The sequence below is a fragment of the Pleurodeles waltl genome, chromosome 2_2 (assembly GCF_031143425.1).
Source record: "Pleurodeles waltl isolate 20211129_DDA chromosome 2_2, aPleWal1.hap1.20221129, whole genome shotgun sequence".
Lineage (NCBI taxonomy): Eukaryota > Metazoa > Chordata > Amphibia > Caudata > Salamandridae > Pleurodeles > Pleurodeles waltl.
The window spans coordinates 333,903,868-333,926,204 of record NC_090439.1 but is presented as its reverse complement, the minus strand read 5'-3'; the positions used below and the strand labels follow the sequence as shown (position 1 = coordinate 333,926,204).

The 22,337-nt window shown below is 48.2% G+C and overlaps 1 protein-coding gene and 1 long non-coding RNA gene across 3 annotated transcripts in view; one reads left to right on the top strand and one right to left on the bottom strand.

Moving 5' to 3' along the window:
* The window catches only part of LOC138282367 (uncharacterized), a 46,699-nt gene extending 44,173 nt beyond the window's left edge, over positions 1-2,526 (bottom strand). The window contains exons 1-2 of one of the 2 annotated variants that reach the window (XR_011200939.1): positions 2,116-2,526; positions 1,119-1,161 (exon numbers count right to left, since the gene is read on the bottom strand). This is a non-coding gene — a long non-coding RNA (uncharacterized lncRNA). The remainder of the gene's footprint in view (positions 1-1,118; positions 1,162-2,115) is intronic. The other variant, XR_011200938.1, reaches the window with a different exon arrangement.
* A 56-nt stretch (positions 2,527-2,582) lies between these two features.
* LOC138282366 (uncharacterized) overlaps positions 2,583-22,337 on the top strand; it is a 50,939-nt gene continuing 31,184 nt past the window's right edge. The window contains exon 1 of the mRNA XM_069219806.1: positions 2,583-2,831. The gene's annotated coding sequence lies outside the window, so the exon portion shown is untranslated. The remainder of the gene's footprint in view (positions 2,832-22,337) is intronic.

Genomic DNA, 22,337 nt, shown 5'->3' with positions numbered 1-22,337 from the left:
TCTTGACGGATCACGCACCCCTCACCAGGCTCGCACGCAATAAGGATACCAACTCTCGAGTACTAAGATGGTTTCTTTCTTTACAACTTCCACGTGAATCACTCTCCGGGCCGTCTCATGGTAAACACGGATTTTCTCTCACGCCACCCTGTTCCCGAGCTTCACCACCTGACGCTCTCTAGGGGGATTGTCTGTGACGGGTCGGACCGAGCCGACCCGCACATCAAGAGGACTTGTGCTGACGCTGCCCTGAATAGCACGGAAGCAACTCCGGTGGCTGCACTCTCAATTGGCTCCCTGCCACAATTGCGCGCCTCAGAGACAGTTAAAGGGGTGGGGCCGCCCACTCAGAAGGGGTGTAAAGGGATTCCGTGGTGGACACCGAGGAGACCAGAACAGGAAACGGAACAGCGGAAGACGAGCGAAGGGGGCAATCCGAAAGACGCCAGGACCTGTCGCCGACTACCTGGTGAACTGCCGGAGACCGGAGTCGAGTGGATGCCACAGCGTGGAGAAGAGATCTGGCCCCGGGGAGCATACGAACGAGCCTGCCACGCTTCTGGAGAAGCGTGGCTGACCCAGGTACAAGAATTCGGGACGGGGGAGGAAGGAGCGGGTGGGGAAAGGAGACACGGGCACTGCACCTAAGGGGAGGGAGGTGGTGGAAGGGAAACACGGAGTGCACAAAAAGGGGGGGGATCGGGAGAAAAGAGGAGAGAAAACACAAGAAACAGTAACATAGGAATAAGGTATATAGAGAGCCAAGAAACGGAGCATAGTAAAGACGAGGAAACAGGAAAAGAAAAGGAACTAACTGATGAGAAAAGAAAGAGAGTAAGAACAGTAAAGAGACGTGTATGGCATATCCAGAAAAGAAAGGTGATAAGAAATAACCAAGGGAGAAAGACAGGAAAGAAGAGCAAAGAAGCCCGCCAGCGTGAGACAGAGAGATAGAGAAGAAAAGGAAAAACTTAAGGGACTACAGGCATAACCAAAAGGCGGAAGGGAGAGAAAGTGGAAGAAGTACACCTGTAGAGAAATCCACGTAATTAAAAGACAGAAGAGAGGAAGGGAGTAATAGAAAGGAAGTAAGTAAAGAAGAGTAAACAAAAACTTACCACTCCTATTTTCCTTCTATTCCCACACGCTTCCCGCGAGGCCCTTGGAGAAGAAGAAAGAAGCAGATGAGAACCCTGGACAGAGGAACACAGAGAGACACTAAAACCTACCTACAAACCAACTACCCACAACCCCGTTAACACTATATAACGAGCAATAAAAATCACTTTATATATCACTCAAATTGGGCAGCCTGGTATATTCGTTCGGCCAATCTGTTACACCCCCCTAACGAGGGAATGCCCCCTTTGCGCTACATTATGCCTGGGGCAGGCATAATGTAGCGCAAAGGGTTAAAAAGTGGTGCGATGCATGCATTGTTTCAATACTTGTAAGATACTGCATAATTCCCAAAACATTCCTCAAAAGTATAGTCGACGCGTTTCGGCCTTTGAACTTCTGGCATCCTCAGGACATCAAATACAGTGCCTATATATACAATTTTACAATATGTTACTCACTGATCAAAATCATGTAACAATCATTGCCCCCAGGGCTACTAAAAAACCCCGTTCACCGTTACATCTACACCATGTGTTTGCCATCCTTAGCCACATATCCAACCACAAAAACATGTAACCATAGAAACAGAAACACCCAAAGAACCGTGACATGCCCATCAAATCATGCTCGTTTAATTTGCATTCTACTTCAATAATGTGTTTTTTAATAAATACCTAACTTTAATAAGTACATGCATTATAGCCCATAACAAACACCTCCAAGTGTTTACCAGCTCACCTCTTTTATATATCAAGCTGTCCTTGTACTCTTCCTTATTTTATTATTATTTAACCAATACAAAGGACATTAGCTGACCCGATCCTTTAAATGTAGAGTTAATTTTCGTAGAAGTTTTGCTGACGGCAATCGCCGTTCCTTCAAAGTATTTTTCTTTTTCGCTAGAAACATCATTAGAATGCTCACAATCATTATTTTCACAAATCTCAATTCATACTATACTTATACAGTCAGTAACACCTGTTTTCTACTTACAGATTGCACTTGATTTTCTTTTTTTTATATGAGAGCACTCCATGTGTGGATATCTTCCTTTTCGCCGGTTTTGCAACTAAGTCATGCAAATCAATTTTATATAGCTCCGCGTGTGTATTTCAACTACCGCTATCGGAACCAATTAAATCCGGTGTTCTGTCTTTAGCCGCTCCCCGTCCGAATCGGGTCGTCTCGGCTTTCTGCGCATGCGCATAGCCGTGCGCAAGCGCATTCAGTATTTTGACAATTTCACTGTCTGAAAGCGCACCCCGTCTAGAGCACTTAGAAGCGCATGCGCGTTTCTTTTAGTAACTTCTCTCACGCATGTGCTTTTCATTTAGAAGTTGTTCTCAGTTACGGTGTACTGTCTCTTGACGCTCCGTGTCCAAATCACGAGGATTGCGGTGAGTTAATTACTCTCTCGGGACAGACAGTCACGAGGATTGCTGTCTTGCACATGCGCGTTTTTAAATTTAATGGTATTGTTTTAATTATTTATTTTGTAACTTGACCTCAGTCACGAGGATTGCTGTGAGTTAATTACTCTCAAGGGACAGACAGTCACGAGGATTGCTGTCTTGCGCATGCGCTTTTTGTAAAAATAACAGTAATCTGTAGCAGCTCCCCTCAGAGCTCATAAGGACACGTGGATTGCAGTCGCAGATTGTTTATCTACCACAACTTATTCGCATCGACTGATTGTGCTCTTCTGGGAGGTAAGGGTTTATGCCCATTATATCTTTAATAATATATATCATTTCGGACTTCCTTTGTTTAATGTGAATTTGTGTTGAGTTTCTGCCTGCCTTTTGTTTACCGGTTCCAAACTGCGTCGTGGCACCTGGTTGGGCTGTTAAAAGCAGCTAGGGACTACGCACGCATTTTGAAACCAGTAATAAACGCAGGCAGTGTTGTTAAACAAACGGCTGCCATTTCAGGTGACCACCTGGCATTGATGCAAATTCTGGACAGGACTGTAAAAATCATCCCTACAAAGGGTAAAAATTAAGGACAAATGGACAAAATTCAGGCCGCAAATTCTATAACAAACGTCAGTTTTACAGACACGCGCAAGGGAGGCTGTGCCTCACTATGTTGTCAGTGATTTTATTTACTTTTTAACATAGCATTAGTTATTGACTGTTCTTTTTGTGATTGTCTCATGGTATGCTACATTCAGGTGCACATTACATCCTTGTTCAGTAGTAAATTAATGCCCTTCAGTACTGCGGAAAGGCCATCACCCCTACCCAATCTGTCTTGAAGAGAAAGTAACAGTACATTTTTGATAATATTTCTGAACATTTTAAATGCTCTGGCTAAACGTTTGTGAAACATTCAGGTAATTAACTTTATGTAAGTTTAAACAGATCAAACAAAATCCTCTGGCTTACCCCAACCACCCATGGACTTTCAACTTAAAAAAAAATATAAAGAGGCATGGTAGATGGTGTGTCTGACAGTCTCACACCTAATGTCAGGATGTGAGTTAGCCACAACTTGTCTGCAGTCTCACAGCATTAGAGTGTATGCCTTGGTCTCTACATTTATCTCCTGAGTCTACTCTACACTGTGACACTGCACCACTCTGCATTACTGCACTCCCTGCCACTCTATTGTATGCCACTCCACTCTATGCTACACTACCCCATAGTACTCTATGCCAATGTACTCTAAACAACTGCACGCCGCTGCCCTTTACTCTGCACCGCTGTACTCTATGCCACTGCTCTCTGTGCCACTCTACTCCACTCTAAATCCCTGCACTGATTCTACTCTGCAACATTTCACTCTCCGCCACTGTACTCTACACCAATCTACTCTGTACTACTACACTCTGCTACTCTTCTCTGCTTCACTCCACTATATGCGACTGCACTCTACAGCACTATACTCCACTCTACACTGCATTACTCCACTCTCTGCCACATGAGTCTACTCTGCACTCTATGCCACTGCACCACTCTACACTACTGCACTCTCTGCCACTCTATTCTATGCCAGTTTACTCCACTGCACTCTATGCAGATCTACTCTGTCCCATGCCACTCTAAAAACTGCACTGTACCCTGTACCACTGGGCTCTACCCCACTGCTCCTATGCTGCTCTACTCCACTCCACAATGCCATAACTTTTAGCCTTGAACAGCAGCCACTCTGATGTATAATATGGCTAAAACACATTGGCAAAGCCAATAAAGCCTGCGCAGATGAGGCCTATTGGCTTTGGCAGTGTTTGTTAGTACTATGAGGTACTGAGGCCCCTGTAACAACTGTGCATGTGTAAGTCCTTATTTTAAACATGCATTCATGGTTAAATATTAAAAAGTGCTTATCAAATACAGATTTGAATAATATACAGTTTATAACTAGCACTAACTTTTTTTATAACACTCCATTAAAAGCACACACTCCACAGCTCACCTTGGAACACCCTTAAGGTACCTCTTTAAAAGAAAAGATCTTTGCCATCAGAAAGCTTTAAGTGACTCCTTTGTTTAAAGTCAGTGCAGGTTTTCAAGCCCCTTTACATTTGCAGATTTACCATTTTGCACATTTGCATTTCTTTAGGGGACATACCCTGTCAAGAACGCCTTTTCTTTTTTGTATGCCCCTCCCTCCGAGCACAGGAGACTCTTTGTCTTTCAGTCCAGCTTGGGAAACTAATCTACCTGTAATTTCACCCTGTCTTCGGTGTCCTTATGGTGAAAGGCTAAAATTATGGACAAATGTCGTCTGTTACGGACGGATGGTCACCCTACAGGCAGAGCGATCACAATGATAAATGTTCATGGGTGGCCAGGCGCGCAGTTGTACAGTGATGCACAAATGTTACTGCTAACTGTTTTGTTCATTATACAGGGCAGGCCATCGTCTTTATAAGTCTGTACTTTCAGACCTGCCTTGTTTAATTATCACGGTGGCAGCAAGACCTTTGGTTATTGTTACTCTATGTGACGCTTGTATAATGTAATTATATGGATGACTTTTGAACTGTTACAGTTAATCTGTATTAAAATCCAGCTATCTCAAATCTTGGCATCTATGTACGGTGTACCATAGGGCAACAGCCTGACAGACGCACGTTGTTGGTCATGCCGCAGCCTATTTTCTCATCATTCAGCAACAGTAACTGAGGTTCTTGCTGTCTGGATCCTTAGGCAGGCCAGGCCTGAAAGTACGCACCTGTAAAGAATTCTGTGTATTTATGAGTTAATTTTTGGGGGGAGAAAAAATGGAACAATGAAACAAATTAAAAACATAGATTTTAAAAATTGTCATGACCGTATGAATGTGAAATTTTACTGTGGCTTTTTGTGAATTCACAACGTTACTGTTCATTTAAATACAGGGGGTGTTTGAGGTGTTACACTCCCCTAAGAAATGTAAATGTTTTGTACAGGTGATTTCACCAGCACTTTTTGCACACCGGCAGCAATGCGCACACACTATTCCTCCTTGTTTTGAGACTAGTCAAAACTATTTATTTTACAAAATATTGTTTTCTCTCCCCTTCCACTGCCACATACACCACTCTCATGCACCCTGCTTCTCCTATGATCAAATCTTATGGGCCTCATTCCAGCCTCGCTGTGGCATCCTTCCACACTGGATCTGCCACATTAAGAGTTGTGGGGCTTGGTAGATGCCTTATATGCCAGCCGGATTGTCATAGAAACTGTAGAACCCCCTCTAACTGACCAAGCTACGACCCTGTTTAAATTGTGTTTATTGAAGGAACACAATATTGCTCAGCGCCATTGTTTGAACTGTTCTACGCAGTCCGTAAAGTGTCCTACGGGTGTAGTGGACTGTAGTATTTGAAATTGAATTAGTCAGAGACGCTGGTGTGTCCACTTCTGCCAGCAACAAGAGTGATTTACACCAGTCGTTGTCACTAATTTCTTCACAATCTCGACCCATCTGCCTTGTGCTTCCACCAAGGCTGCTGGTTGTTTCTCATTAATGTCCCGTATGTGAGGGAAATTAGTTTCTCCTTTACAGGGCCATCCATCAATCCCATCTCTACAAAGAATTACTCTTGCATCTCTACATTTCTGAGGGTGCTCTGATGAAGATATGCCTTTAGTTGGGCATATTTCATCCATTGCATGGCAGGTGATCCAATATTCCTTTTGTATGTGTGCAAAGGTGACTCCTCCATTGTCATTCCAAACGTCTGCCAGAGATAAGATGCCTATAGTTCCAACCACAAAACCCCCTTCAGAGTCACCAACTTTGGGAGCCTAAAGCCCTCCCATAACAGTGTTTCCCAGGATCCATCGGGTACACTTAGCTATATTTTTTTAATTATTTATCTTCCTCCAAGTCCTATCCACCAATTCCTTGCCTAGAGAGAGAGTCAATTCCAGTTTACACCTGTATCGACAAAGTAGGATCGCTTTTTTACCCAGAAATGGTTGGTTAGCCCAAAATGGTTTTCTTTCCACTTGGGCATATGCACTTTGAATAACTACACAAACCTGCCTAGCCTCATAATACTTGTGAAAGTTTTGTAACTCTATCCGCCTTTATATTTATACTCCTTCGAGAAAATATAGAGCCACCGTTGGCTTCCTACCCGTCCATAACGAGGGTGTTCACCAGTGCTTCTATTTGTATAAAGAATGTGTCTGTTATTATATATATATGTGTATGTGTAGGTGTGTGTGTATGTATGTATGTGTATATATATATATATCTTCAAATCTGCACATCCACCAATATCCAATCCATAACACCCTCTACCACAATCCCAAATATTATTGGCATCAAAGGGCAGCCCTGTACTGCTGGAACTCAGAAGGCGTGCCTATTAATTTTTATTCTTGCACAGGTTCTATTGTACACTAACCTACCATCTCTGTTACTTGGGGCCATAACACATTTTCTCTATGATTCCCAAATGAAATGGCCATTTTTAAGAGCATGTATACGATCTTGTATTGTCTTACATCTGTCCCATTAATGTTTGTTTCATGTAAAGGAGTGACCTTCATGTGTATTACGGACATTTGTGGTATGTAGGTGAAACACACAAAATAAGTGTGATGTACTGGTTAGTTGAGGTACATCATCATACCTAGTATAACTCACATATAGTATGGCTCCCCTATCAATATAGTTGATATACAGTTAGCAGCTGAACTTAGTTATGCATATATGTATTGTTTATGTGTAGTATGGGCAGTCAATCTCTTCTTTCAGTTAATTGTTTATCCAGTATACTGCTATTTCTGAACAACTATCTAACCCATCTGCTTAGTTAAAATATTTTTGCAGCAATACATATTGTTACAGTGGTTCAAAAATAAGAATCAAATACAATATCTATATGTATCTTGCATTTGCTTATTTTCATATGTCCTTCTCTTAAGGTTACCCTCCCAAATTTTTGCCTGCCTTCTCTTTCTCATATTTTTTTCTTGTTGTCAGGACTCTGAGCACTTTACCATTGCTAACCAGTGCTGAAGTGCATGTGCTCTTCCCTTAAAATATGGTCATGTTTGCTTATCCACAGTTGGCATATTTAATTTACTTTCAGTCCCTAATAAATTGCACTTACCTATGCCCTGGATTTGTAAATTAAAGCCTACTACTGTGCCAACAGAAATTATTGTGCATCCCAATTAAGAAGTACGGCCAACATGACTTGCATTTCATTTCATAGCCTGTGTGCAGTTCTAAACTACGATTTTGATCTCTCAAGTTAAGTCTTTCCAGGTTCAAACCTTTATTTTTAAACATATGTAACCCCGTTAGTGGGCCTGGGACAGATCAAAGGGCAGGGTCAAGTTGGACTTGTATTTTCAATTTCAACCTGTTGTGGTAATATGAAAACTATTACACTTGTTTTTGACCACCGCAAGGCCTCACTTTCATTTAAGCTAACATCAGGGTCACCTTGAAGCAGCCTGTCTAATTTCCAACTGTTGAAAAAACTAAAAATGTAGTTGTGTGTCTCCGAACTCACAATTCTAAATCACAAGTTTATGGTCAAGTCAAACTTTTAATTTCTGTGTCCGAAAATGTCACAATGTGAAATGTGACCCCTGACTGGTTTTGGCCAGGTGAACACTCCCTGCGCGCACAGCACCACTGAGCCGTGCCCGTGTCTCCCCCAGCCTGCCCTCGCTGCTCCAAGGTATCGAGGCCCTCCTGGACCCAATCCTCCCTGGTGTCTAGTGGTAAGCGGCAGTGTGTCTTTCTATTTTCTTTTCTTTTTTTCTCTCTTCCTTGTATTTTGTGTTTTTCTAATTCTGTGCCTTGATAATCTCTTTTCCTTTGCACCTTTTGCTTGTTTTTCTGCACTCCTTTTTTTTTTTTTTTTTTCCATTTGTTGCGCCTTTCTACTTTCCGTTTTCCCACTCTGCTCTCCCCTCCCGCCGCTGCATCACTGCGGCCCCTCCCCCTCGTGCCCCCATTCACCAGCACCTCCCAGCTGCTCCCCCCCCTTCTTAATGGTGGTCGTGCCGGAGGCACTGGGCCGTGCCCAGCGCCAGGACCACACAACAGCCATACCACCAGACTTCGCTACGATGCCAGCACCCTCCTCGCACTCAACACCGGTCGAGGCACCACCTGCTTCCAGGCTGCCCCAAAACGCACTCACGCACCCTTCTCCTGTAGCTTCACCTGCGACAGAGCTGCTAAACATCCCAGGACCGGATCCAACAACCTCCACTGCATACTCCTCAACACCCGCTCTCCACGCAAACACGCCATCGAGCTCTGGGACCTGCTCGACACCACCACCCCTGATGCAGCCTTCCTGACCGAAACCTGGTGGAACGACTCCTCTGTGCCTGACATCGCCATAGCCATCCCGGACGGCTACAAGATCTCCCACAAGGATCGCGTCAATGGAATCGGAGGAGGCATAGCCATCTTCCACAAGGCCACCCTCAAAGTCCCACACCTATTTGGATGACACTCTCAGGTCCGCCGAACACCTACATTTCGGAATCCACACTGACCCCAACACCACCCTCAGAGGAACTCTCATCTTTAGACCACCCGGAACCAGGGCACCGTTCAGCAACGCCATCGCCGACCTCGCCAGCACCCACGCACTCACCTCCACAGATTACATCCTCCTTGGGGACCTAAAATTCCACCTCAAGAACAACAACGCCAACTCCACCTCCCTGATCGACAACCTCGGGCTCAGACAACTTGTCACTGCACCTGGCCACGCCGCCGGCCACACCCTAGACCCCATCTTCTTCACTAGTGACCACATCGCCTTCAACCACACCACCGAACTCCACTGGACTGACCACCACTGCATCCACTTCACCTTCAAGAAACAAACCAAACACCACCACACTGAGCAACCACCCTGTCGACGCTGGATCAAAATCACTGAAGATCAGCTGACCAACGCCCAAGCCCAGAGACCACCCACCGACCCTGACAACACAGCCCACAACCTCAGGCAATGGATCAACGACTGCGCCAACCACCTCGCACCACTCAAAAAATCCTCCAACAAACAAACCATCAAAAAAGCCACCTAGTTCACCAACGACCTCCAAGCGCAACTGCCGGAAACTCAAGAAGAAATGTCTCCCCAAACGCACATCCGACAGCCACACAGCACTCAAGGATGCTACATGCATACATCACCAACTCCTCAAGCTGGCCAAGAGATCCTCCTTCAAAACTCGCCGGGAAAACAACGCACACGACAGCAAAGAGCTCTTCAACATCGTGAAGGAACACTCCAATCCCAGCGCCATCACCAACGACATCCCACCCTCCCATTTATTGTGCGACGCACTGGCCACTGCTTTCCACCGAAATATCACTGACATCCACAAAAGCTTCATCACCCCGACCACCCCTACCACGCCAATGTCCTCCATGAACCCCACCCGCACCGACTGCTTGACCTCATGGACCACCGCCAACTACGACGAGACATGCAAGACCATGAACTCCATCCACTCAGGATCACCATCATGCCCACACCACATATACAACAAATCAGACAGAGCCATCGCACCCCAACTACGGAAGGTCATCAACATCTCCTTCGAAACAGTGAGATTCCCAGAAAGCTTGAAGAACGCCGAAATAAACGCCCTTCTCAAAAAAAACAAAGGCGGACCTCAAGAATTTCCGGCCCATCTCCCTTCTCCCTTTCCCGGCGAATGTCATCCAGAATCGTCCACACACAACTGACCCGCCACCTCGAAGACAACAACATCCTTGACCCCTCCCAGTCCGGATTAAGATGGAACCACAGCACCGAGACCACCCTTCTCGCCGCCACAGACAACATCAGAAGCCAACTCTACAATGGTGAAACATCGGCCCTCATCCTTCTAGACCTGTCAGCCGCCTTCGACACGGTCTGCCACCACACTCTGAAAATCCGCCTCCACGAAGCTGGTATCCAATGGAAAGCCCTCGACTGGACCACATCGTTCCTCTCCGGCAGAACCCATAAAGTCCGCCTCCCTCCCTTCCAATCCGAAGCCACCATCATCTGCAGCGTACCCCAGGGTTCATCCCTCAGCCCGACGCAGTTCAATATCTACATGGCCCCCTCGCACAAGTGGCCCGTCAACACAACCTCAACATCATCTCCTACACTGACAACACCCAACTCATCCTCTCCCTCAGGCAGCCGTCTGAAACTGAACTAGGACAAGACAGATGTTCTCATCCTAGGGCCCACCCCCTCTGCCTGGGATGACTCGTGGTGGCCAACCTCGCTGGGTGCCCCACCGACACCAACTGACCACGCACGTAAACTTGGCTTCATCCTCGACTCTTCCCTCTCCATGTCAAAACAGGTGAACGCCATCTCCTCCTCCTTCTCCTGCTACAACACCCTCCGCATGCTCCGCAGGATCTACAAGTGGATCCCGACCCAAACAAGAAAAACAGTGACACAGGCCCTCGTCAGCAGCAGGCTTGACTACGGCAACATACTCTACGCAGGCATCCCGTCCAAGCACCTGCAATGCCTCCAACACATCCAAAATGCCTACGCTTGACTAATCCTCAGCGTTCCCTGCTGCAACCACATCACCCCCAACCTGAGAAACCTCCATTGGCTCCCCGTCGACAAGAGGATCACATTCAAGCTCCTCACCCATGCACTCAAAGCACTCCACAGCACCGGGCCAGCCTACCTGAACAGCAGACTCAGCTTCTACACCCCCACCCGACAACTCCGCTCCTCCAACCTCCCCCTCGCCGCTGCCTCCGCATCCAATTAATATCCTCTTGCAACAGATCCTTCTACCTCGCTGAAAAGACATGGAACACCCTCCCGACCAACCTCAGAAAGACACAAGACCTGCTCACCTTCAGAAGACACCTCAAGACCTGATTGATTGACAAATGAAATTTGCTGTTTTATTTCCTTAATTATTTACTGTCTACTGTCTGCCCCTGACTACATGTTGGGGTGGGTGACACATCACTTCTGCATTCCCTCCAGACAGGCACACACCAAGGGAGCTCAGGTGTGAATCATGGAGCATAAACATCCTGATGGCCCACCCTTGGCAGGATCAAATGGTGTGGCTGACATATCTAAATGGGCTGGCTATTCTTCCCACACACAGCGCTGCATAATCCCCCGTAGCGATTCTGCATCTAGGACAGGAAGTGCAGTGACTTTGTGCACTTTCTTTCAAGTCCTCTTTTTCTAGTCTTCCCCCATTTGAGAGGCCCTATTAGGCATAATGGGGGCCCGCCAGTCTTCCCCCGACAAAATACCGCTCCGCGGTCGCAAGACCGCTGAGGGTATTTTGAGATTTGCCCTGGGCTGGCGGGCGGCCGCCAAAAGGCCACCCGCCAGCCCAGGGCAAATCTACCTTCCCACGAGGACGCCGGCAGTTGCACCCGTCGCGTATTTCAGTGTCTGCTTTGCAGACACTGAAATACTTTGTGGGGCCCTCTTACGGGGGCCCCTGCAGTGCCCATGCCATTGGCATGGGCACTGCAGGGGCCCCCAGGGGCCCGCGGCACCCCCTACCGCCATCCTGTTCCTGGCGGGAGACCCGCCAGGAACAGGATGGCGGTAGGGGGTGTCAGAATCCCCATGGCGGCGGAGCGCGCTCCGCCGCCATGGAGGATTCTCCTGAGCAGCGGAAAGTCGGCGGGAGACCGCCGACTTTCCGTTTCTGACCGCGGCTGAACCGCCGCGGTCAGAATGCTCGAGGGAGCACCGCCAGCCTGTTGGCGGTGCTCCCGTGGTCGGTGACCCTGGCGGTCACCGACCGCCAGGGTCAGAATGACCCCCAATATTTGGACTTCAGTAATCACTAACTCTGTACACTTTTGGACATGTGGATACTTTAGTAGGAAGAACTGCTATGCTGGTTAAAGGATTGTCACTCTTCTGGACTCCTGTTCTACTGTGCTGACCTGCTGCCCACTGCCCTCCTTGCCTGGTATTTGTAAGGCCTGTTCCTGAATCTCTCCAACCCAGAACTAAAGTGATTTAAGTGCTTGCTGGCGTTCCTGTTTTTAGCAGTCCCAGTTACACAAAATACTTCTTACACATCACCTACTACATCTGGAATTTGCTTGCTGCAGCTCTTGCCCTGCCAAATGGTGCCGATTACAGTCCTGGACCCTTCGAAGTGTATATAAAGTGCTGCTACTTCTAGAACCTGCGTATTGATATTGTTGTGCTGGTTAGAACTGGCTTATCTTGATTGAAAAAGGCTCCTTTTTGCTTATCCCCCCCACCTCCACCCCACTTTTTGTCTGCTATTGCTGCTGACTTTACTGATAAGTGTTCTGGGATCCTGCTAACCAGACCCCAGCACCATTGTTCTTTCAGTTAAAAATTGACCATTGTTTCCACAATTGGGACACCCCTCGCACACAGGTAAGTCCTGTGAAAAAGGTACCAGTTCTATCAAGTGCCGTGTGACCAGGGAAGGTCCCCAAGTGCTGCAGCGTGTGTTGTGCCACCCTAATGTACCCCTCACCTAAGACTGGCACACTGACATTGCAGAAAGTGTGTTTTGGTGGGGATAAAAAGGCAGTCGACATACCATCCCTCTCAGGATGCCATGCATACCAAATACTGCCTGTGGCATAGGTAAGTCACCCCTGTAGCAGACCTTGACGCCTTAAGGCAGGGTGCACTATATCACAAGTGAGTGCATAGCTGTATGAGCAATGTGCCCCTACAGTGTCCCAGTCCATTCTTAGACATTGTAATTGCAGTGTCCATATTTCAATATATGGTCTGGGATTTTGTCGAAAGAAACTCCACAGCTCCCTAATGGCTACACTGGGAAGTTTGGTATCACACTTCTCAGATTAATATACCCCCTACTGATGCCAGTGCTGGATTTATTACAAATTGCACTCAGAGGGCATCTTAGAGATGCCCCCTGTATATTATCCAGTCCTTCAGTGCCTCACTGACTGGTCTGTGCCAGCCTGCCACAGGTGTACAGGTTTCTGCCCTCCTGGCTTGAGAGCCGTATGCTCTCTCTGTGGCCATAAACAAAGCCTGCACTGGGTGGATCTGCTTCACACCTTCCCCCTGCAGGAACTGTGACACCTAGCAGTCAGGCTTCATGTTACACGGCCCCAGGGCACTCCAGTTAGTGTAGATGCCAGCACCCTGGACACAGCCCCCACTTTTTGCAGCAAGTCCGGAGCAGATAATGAGAAAAAGGAGTCACCCCCTTCAGCCAGGCGTAACCCGAAGTTGGCCAGAGCTTGAATGACCACCTCCTTGCAAAATCCTCCATCTTGTTTTTGATGATTTGCCGAATAAGAATAGGTATGTGCCACCCTCCCCAAAGGGAGGATGCATAAGGAGGGTGTAGCCATCCTCAAGGACAGTAGCCATTGGCTACTGCCCTTCCGCATTAACACCCCCCTAAAGTCAGTATTTAGGGGGGACCCTGAAGCCAGGATTTCACATTTCCTGAGTACCTAAAAAAGTACTGCTGACCTGAAAGCCCTGCGGAGAAGACGAAGACAACAACTGACATTGATCCTGTTCTAATTGCTTGTCTCCTGACTCGGCCTGCAACAGCGATGCAACCTCTGCTGACTTAGGGGATTGTCCTGCAACCCAAAGGGCCAAGAAACTCCAGTGGGCAGGGGATCTGTCTAAACAACAAGGAAGAAACCATCTTTAAACGGACTCCCATCGCACTCCTGAAGTGTGAGTCCCCAAATCCCTGCCCCTGGCTCTAGTACAGAGAAACCAACACTGCAGTGAGGAGATCCCCAGGTGACTCCTACGACGTGGCCACCCTGAGACCACCTTCCTTCATCCCCACGGGTAAGCCTGCAGAGAGAATATAGAGGCTCCCCCCTGACCGTGACTGCCCGGTAACAAAGAACCTGATTCCTGGCAGAAGCACTGCACCCGCAGCTCCCAGGCCTGAGAGGAACCAACTACCAGTGCAGGAGTGACCAGCAGGCGGACCTCATCTTTGCTCAGTTGGTGACTGGCCAGAGAAGCACCCCGTGCCCTGCCTGAATTACCAGAGTGATACCAGGGTCCCTCCATTGATTTCTAGTCAAAACACGACACCTACTTTGCGCACTGCACCCGGCTGGTCCTGTTCTGCTGATGCTGTATTTTGTGTGCCTGTTCGGGGACACCCCAGTGCTCTACAAAACCCTCCTGGTCGGCTCCCCGAGGGCGCAGGTATGAAACTGCTAGCGGACTGGAACCGGAGCACCCATGTTCTCCATAGGCACCTATGCTATTTAGGCCCTACTTTGACCACAGCACCTGACCGGCCCTGTGTTCCTGGTGCTGGGTGTTTGTTGTTGACTCGAACCCCCCAACGTTGGCCTGCCTGTGCCCTGGAGACTGAACTTGTAAGTGCTTTACTTACCTGCTAGACTAACTTGTACTTACCTCCCCCAGGATCTGTTGAATTTTTCACTGTCCTCTTTTCAAATTGCTTATTGGCATTTTTGACAACACCGTCTATCTTTGTTTTTTCATTGTAAGTTCTATATTTACTTATGTCAAGTACTTTAAACTTTATGTACTTATGTGAATTTTAAATATTGTGGTTCTAACATAAATTAAGGAAATAATATTTTTCAATATTAAAAAAAAAAAAACTATTGTCCTGGAGTTAAAGCATTAAGTGTGTGTTCCCCATTTACTGGCTGTGTGTGTACAACAAATGCCTAACACTACCCTCTGATGAGTCTACTGCTCGACCACACAACCACAAATAGAGCATTAGTATTATCAAATTTTTCCACTGTCAACCGCTAAGCAGAACCCTTGTACTCTGTGCACACTATGGCAGTCATTACAACATTGGTGGTAAAAGGCGCTTACCGCCGTGCAGAAGACGGGCCAACACACGGCCGCAGAAATCCGCCACAGCTACTATGACGCACATTTCGGAATCCACCAAAATTCTGACACCCACACAAGTCCGCCACACCAAAGATCAGTGATAAACTGGGGAAAACAGAAACGACACCGTCACACCAACAGAAATACGTCCACACTATCACGACCCACAAATCCACGCGGCGGTCTTTCAACAGCGGTATTCCATTGGCTGTACACACCGCCGCGCTCAAAATACACACACATTTACAAAACACTACCACTTTGGACAATTCTAAATACACACACCTGATACACATACACACACACCCATTGCAATATAAAACACACACCCACTTCACCCACAAACCCCTACCGCCAAAAAATTCAGAAAGAAGGCCAGAGAGAGACACCACCAGCAAGAACAGCATCCACAGGCACACAATACCATCACCCACACAACTTACACGCACCTCACACAACACACCACTACATATCAGCACACTGATCACCACACAATCCACCCCACACATCACCTACACCACCCCATGGCACGGCAAAGACACGCCAGGTTCTCGGAGGAGGAGCTCAGGGTCATGGTTTAGGAAATCGTCTGGGTAGAGCCACAGCTATTCGGAGCACATGTGTAGCACACCTCCATTGCAAGGAAGGTGGAGCTATGGTGAAGAATAGTGGACAGTGTCAACGCAGTGGGACAGCACCCAATAATTGGGAGGACATCAGGAGGAGGTGGACCGACCTATGGGTGAAGGTGCGTTACGTGGTCTTGAGACACCACCTGGCATTTCAGCGCACTGGCGGCGGACCCCCACCTCCTCATCCACAACTAACAACATGGGAGGAGCAGGTCTTGGCAATTCTGCATCCTGAGGGCCTCACAGGAGTAGGCGGAGGAATGGAATCTGGTAAGTCAAATCTTAACTATTACATCCCCCACTCTACCTGCATGCTATCACACACCCCCACACTCACCCCCAGCACCCCAACTCCTCACATATGTCCCAACATCACAAAACACCCATACCAACACCAAGACCTGCATGCAACAACAGAGCATGGACACCCATCACTAAAGCATGCCCACTGAACATACCCATACAACCCCCTAAACCACCATCACACAAGCTCCCACACAGGAATGCAAGCATTGGGGTACACACTCACCCACCCATTGCACACCATGACACACACAGATGTAATAACCATCCTTTTATACCCCTGCAGGACCCCTAGCCAACGTCACCGGACAGGAGGGTCCACACATGTCCACACCACCAACAGAAGAGGCCCACAGTGATGACCGCACCTCTGTCCAATTGGATCTATATGACCAGCCCGGCCAATCGGGGACCTCTGGACAGTCGGTTCCCCTCACTCAGTCACAGGCCACCTCAGACCTTCCCCCCCCTCTGGAAACACCAGCACAGCACCCACCCAGCAGGCCCATACCTCCGTCCCCAGGACACGTCAGTAAGCTGTGTGTCCACCACTACAGGAAACCCAGGATAACCTACCACCCCAACAACAACACGGACCTGGGGGCAGTGGCAGTGGGCACACGGTCCAGGGGACGGAGGCCCAGGAACACAGGGGAACTGGGAGGGCTGCTATGCGACAGGGGTCGGACAGGCCAAGGGAACCCACTCTCCACTAGGCTGTCTCCTCCATCATGGGAGTCTACCACCACTCCCAGGAGACAATGGCAATGGTACTGGCCAAGTTTCAGGACACCCAGCGCATGCAGGAGGAACAGTATATGTGCTTCAGGGAGGAACTCAGAACCATCAGCTCCACCCTGGGCACCATTGTAGGGGTGCTGAATGAAGTACTCAACACCAGGAGGGACACTGTGGCACTACAAGGGTCCCCTGATACTAGAATGGACGATGAACTGACCACCGCTGGCGCTAGTGGACAGGACGTCCCACCACAGGACCACCACAACAGCACCCCACCCCCTGCAGAGGGAGAACGACCCCACAAACGGTCCGTGAGACCCAGGACAAAGATAGAGCACAATGCCAAGACCCCCGCCAAGAAATGAGACCACCCTGATTGTCATCCTACTGTCTCACTTTGTCATCCTGTCCATACTGAAGCTGCCCCAGCTCCACTTCCTATGACCATTTGGGCAATGCACCTGTGATACTAATAGACTGTACTCTGCCATGGACATTCCACCGCCATCACTCCTCACCATTTCACCACCCCCTCCAATATTGAGCACTTTAATACACTTAAAACACAAAACAATCTGTAGTCTCTGTGATTTCGAAATAGTGTATTAGCAATTACAGTCACAAAATGCTCTTTCAATTGTAATGTCAACATACCTATGTCACACAGCTCAAGTCCATGAGGAATCAAAGCAGTTGTCACACAGTGGGATCCACATCTGTGAAATCGTAAGGGAAAGTGACAACTCAGTGACCATACACTGGGTGAAACGGACAGACAGTAGAGAGGTCGCAGTGTTTAAGTACATGTAGTAGGCAGGTCTGTACTATTACCTGTGTCTCACTGGAAATATTGCTGGATCACTGAGTCCCTGTTGTTCATGTCTTCTTCCTCTGCTTCCTCGTCTTCACTATCCACAGGCTCCACAGCTGCAACAACACCGCCATCTGGACCATCCTCCTGCAGCAATGGCACCTGTTGTCGCAATGCCAAGTTATGAAGCATACAGCAGGCCACGATGATCTGGCACACCTTCTTTGAGTAGAATAGGGATCCACCTGTCATATGGAGGCACCGGAACCTGGCTTTCAGGAGGTCGAAGGTCCGCTCGATCACCCTCCTAGTTCGCCCATGTGCCTCCTTGGAGCGTTCCTCTGCCCTTGTCCTGGGATTCCTCACTGGGGCCAGTAGCCATGACAGGTTGGGTTAACTCGAGTCACCTGCAAATTAGAGGGACAACTGTTATACACACACTAACCCTTAGGGACAATCCCATACACAGACAACTATGTCAACTGTGTTGGGACCTTGGCCTCACCTATTAGCCACACACGGTGCCTCTGGAGTTGACCCATCACATAAGGGATGCTGCTATTCCGCAGGATGTAGGCATCATGCACTGAGCCAGGGAACTTCGCATTCACATGGGAGATTTACTGGTCTGCCAAACATACCATCTGTACATTCATTGAATAACTCTTCCGTTTTCTGTACACCTGTTCACTCCTGCGGGGGGGGGGAAATCCACATGGGTCCCATCAATGGCACCTATGATGTTGGGGATATGACCTAGGGCATAGAAATCCCCTTTCACTGTAGTCAAATCCTCCACCTGAGGGAAAACGATAAAGCTCTGCATTTGTTTCAGAAAGGCAGACAACACGATGGACAATACGTTGGAAAACATAGGCTGGGACGTCCCTGATGCTATGGCCACTGTTGTTTGAAATGACCCACTTGCAAGGAAATGGAGCACTGACAGCACCTGCACTTGAAGGGGGATTCCTGTAGGATGGCGGATTGCTGACATCAGGTCTGGCTCCAACTGGGTACACAGTTCCTGGATTGTGGCACGGTCAAGCCTGTATGTGATAATCACATGTTGCTCCTCCATTGTCGACAGGTCCCCCAACGGTTGGTACACGGAGGATGCCGCCATCTCCTCACATGTCCCAGCGGACGGTGCCTATGAAGGACAACAGCGAGCACAGAGTAAAACAACTCAGAGGTACGTACCCACAGTTTACATAGAACACCAATCATACACAAAACGTGGCCTGTATGTGTGTTGAGTGTAGGCCTAGGTATGTGTGACGCAGTTGGGAATGAAGCCATGTGGGCCCCTGAAATGCCGGCTGCCTGACCTCTAAAGTGGGACAATGGGATGTGAGGTAACTTCACTGGCGTAGTACACCGTCGCGGTCGAAGACCGCAGCGCAATGCCGTATTGGTTAACATTGGACCCTATGGGTCCCAGGAGCCAATCACTATGGGCGCCGGTGGTGACGGTGCACACCGCCGCGGACGCAACTGCCATTTTCTATCTGTTGAATCACTCGATACCTGATCTTCGACAGGAGAGGACCTACACTGCAAGTGCTGCTGTGACCTCAGTCTGGAAGAGACAATGCTTGAGTGTCTGTGGAAAGGGCCCCTGCCTTCACATCGGAGGAGTTGGAGAAGGTTGTGGATGGGGTCCTCCCCCAGTACACGCTACTCTACAGTCCTCCATACAAACAGGTATGTACACAGGGAGCATGTTGTATGGGCTATGCCTGTGTGGAGAGGGCTGGATTTAAGAAGAAAGGGGGGAGAGTGCCTTATGCATGAAAGACGGTGAATGCATGTGCCACATGGCAAGGGTAGGAATGGGTGCCAATCACTTTGATGGTGCAGTTGGTAATAACTTCTCTTTTTTTCCCCTGTACATTTCATGTAGGTCAGCGCCCACCTGAAAAAAGATATTTGGCGTGCCACTGCCAAGGACGTCCGGACCCTGGGGGTCTACCACAGACGTAGCAACCACTGCCGGAAAAGATGGGAGGACATTCGCTGGAGCAAGAAGATAGCAGAGGCACAGCTGGGGATGGCCTCCCAACGTGGGAGGGGTGCCCGTTGCACCATGACCCCCCCTGATGTTCCGGATCCTGGCGGTGGCCTACCCGGAGTTGGATGTGCGCTTGAGGGCATCACAGCAGACACAAGGGGGTGAGTACACTCTCATTCTGCTGACTTTGCGCGCAGTGGGTGGCGGAGGTGGGCTGTGGGTTTCCCTAGGCCGGGGCGAGTTCCATAGGCAAGGCATGGCCCTGTGGCTCCCCACCCCACCTCTGTAGAGTGCCAAGAACAGCTATTCATGCACCTGTGTCATCTATGTGTGCATATGTCGTCCATAGCCTTGTAGGCCATTTCACAGGAATTGAACAGTGGAGCCCAAGAGCGCAGCGTAGTGCAGGGGGCTTCTGTGTCTGTCGTGTCCGCCAACGGTAGCGGTAATGCATGCACTCAACATGTCTCTCTTCTGTCGTCCCCCCTCCTTTTTGTGGTTTCTCTGTTCTTGTGTGCATTAGCATCATCAGGCGGAGGAGCAGTGGCACTGGAGCACGAGTGAGCTGCATCCCACATGGCCCTACCATTAGAAAAGCGGATTCTTTGGTAGTGAAATAGAGGCGCTTAGGTCCACAATGAAGGGTAAGAGGGTGGGAGGTGTGGGGAGTTGTAGTGGGTTTCCCAGGACAGTTATCAGGGTCAAGGATCAGGAGGGGCGAAACTCAAGAACACAACATGCTACAACAATCCACAGCAGAGGTCAAGATTATCACCTGAAATGTCAATGGCATTTGCAATAAAATTAAGCGCACTTTAGTTCTAGGAAGCCAGCTCTGTATATACTATCTAAGTGAGAGCGAGTGTGCACAGAGTCCACGGGTTCCCCTTAGAGGTTGAAAGTGGCTAAATTAGCTAATACTAATGCTCTATTTTGTGGTAGTGTGGTCGAGAACTATGCTTATCAGAGTCTAGTGTTGATCGCTTATTGTACACACAGAGGCAATAAATGAGAACACAATCAAATACTTCACTCCATGGTTTTTATATAGAAAAATAATATTTTCTTTATTTTCGAACCGCAAAATTCAGAATTCACGTAAGTACATAAATTGTAAGGTACTTGGCATAAGTAAATATAGAACTTGGAAACAAAACTGTAAGGTACACAGTTTTGGCAAATATGGAAATAAGCTTCTTTAAAATAAGACAGTGCAAAATTCAACGGTTCCTGGTGGAGGTCAGTGCAAGGCAGCCCACCATTGTGGGTTCAAATCAACCACAAACACACAGCAACAAAGGCCCGGTCAGGTGCATAGGTCAAATTAGGGCCAAATAGTATAGGCGCTTATGCAAATCAGGGGTGCTCTGGTTCCCGTCTGGTAGCAGGTAAATATCTTCATCCTTAGGGAGCATACCAGGGTTTTTTTGTAGAGCACTGTGGTGGGGTTGTGGGGTCCCGAACAGGCATACAAAATACAGCCTCAGCAGCACAGGACCGTCAGTGTGCAAAGTATGTTTCGCATTGTAGATGGGAATCAGTAGAGAGACCTGTGGGTCACTCTAGCGATTATTGTATGTCTTGCAGAACCTTTCTCACAATGTCACAATTTAGGAGAACAGTAGCTTGTACTTCTAATGTGGAATGAGGGAGGCTGGCTTGCAGCTTTCATTACATAGCACCTAATAGCATATGAGGGTTGCATTGTTGCTATGTATCTTAACGGATATTATTGTCTAACCTAATTAGTGCTGGTTACTGCGTGGGTGTTTCCGTGTCCAGCAGGACACAGCATTTTGGCCATACAGGGATGCCTTTGGGTGCGTGGCATACAAGAGGGTGCTCTATGAACAGTCTTTAGATTGTGGCTGGCCTGCAAAAACCAACACTGTACAACAGATGTGGAAGGGTGCGTCCTGTTATGTGGAACAGGAAGACACCATCTTGGACACACAACACCCCTGTGCATAGTGAGGTGGGATGTTTGAAAGTTTTTAAAAATGTGGGAACTGCTGGGCATTGAACTTCTGGTTGGTGTCTGGAGTGAACGGTCATATATTTCACTTGAGCATAGTTTAGAATACAGGGTGTTTTGATTTGAGGGCTATCATCAGCTCCCGCTGGGGAATACACTGCGCTTTCACATCCGTGGGCCGAACAGCTGCCTGAGTCAGACACATTAGAATATAACGTCCTCACAGAGCTATTTGAAAATAAAACAACCTTTTCAATTGATATGGGTCTTAGTAATAATTGCGCTGGACCATTTTTTTTCTTGTGTGAGGCTTAGGAAGGGAATGTGGGAGGACTGGAGGACGATGAGTGGTCAGTTGTGCTACAGATCTCCAAGGAACTTGCTGATTCATGCCCGTTTGAGAATGGTACTGCTGAGAA